Source organism: Sinocyclocheilus grahami, unplaced genomic scaffold, assembly GCF_001515645.1.
Source record: "Sinocyclocheilus grahami isolate Dianchi unplaced genomic scaffold, SAMN03320097.WGS_v1.1 scaffold2271.1, whole genome shotgun sequence".
Taxonomy (NCBI): domain Eukaryota; kingdom Metazoa; phylum Chordata; class Actinopteri; order Cypriniformes; family Cyprinidae; genus Sinocyclocheilus; species Sinocyclocheilus grahami.
The window spans coordinates 67,951-68,912 of record NW_015507450.1 but is presented as its reverse complement, the minus strand read 5'-3'; positions in this window follow the sequence as shown (position 1 = coordinate 68,912).

The following is a 962-nucleotide window of genomic DNA, read 5'->3' as shown; positions in this document are numbered from 1 at the left end:
TTCTCTCCCTTTCTCCATCTCACTCGTCTGTATCTCTCCCTTTCTCCATCTCACCTGTCTGTATCTCTCCCTTTCTCCATCTCACTCGCCTGTATCTCTCCCTTTCTCGGTCTCACTCGTCTGTATCTCTCCTTTTCTCCATGTAACTCGCCTGTTTCTCTCCCTTTCGCCGTCTCACTCGTCTTTTTTTCAACTTTCTCCATCTCACTCTCCTGTATCTCTCCCTTTCGCCGTCTCACTCGTCTTGTTCTCAACTTTCTCCATCTCATTCTCCTGCTTCTCTCCCTTTCTCCGTCTCACTCGTCTGTATCTCTCCTTTTCTCCATGTAACTCGCCTGTTTCTCTCCCTTTCGCCGTCTCACACATCTTTTTCTCAGCTTTCTCCATCTCACTCTCCTGCTTCTCTCCCTTTCTCCATCTCACTCGTCTGTATCTCTCGCTTTCTCCGTCTCACTCGGCTGTTTCTCTCCCTTTCGCCGTCTCACTCATCTTTTTCTCAACTTTCTCCATCTCACTTGTCTGTTTGTCTCCCTTTCTCCGTCTCACTCGTCTTTTTCAACTTTCTCCGTCTCACTCGTCTGTATCGCTCCCTTTCTCCGTCTCACTCATCTTTTTCTCAACTTTCTCCGTCTCACTCGTCTGTATCTCTCCCTTTCTCCGTGTCACTCGCCTGTTTCTCTCCCTTTCGCCGTCTCACTCGTCTTTTTTTCAACTTTCTCCATCTCACTCTCCTGTATCTCTCCCTTTCGCCGTCTCACTCGTCTTGTTCTCAACTTTCTCCATCTCACTCTCCTGCTTCTCTCCCTTTCTCCGTCTCACTCGTCTTTTTCTCAACTTTCTCCATCTCACTCTCCGGTTTCTCTCCCTTTCACCGTCTCACTCGTCTTTTTCTCAACTTTCTCCATCTCACTCGTCTGTATCTCTCCCTTTCTCCGTCTCACTCGTCTTTTTCTCATCTTTCT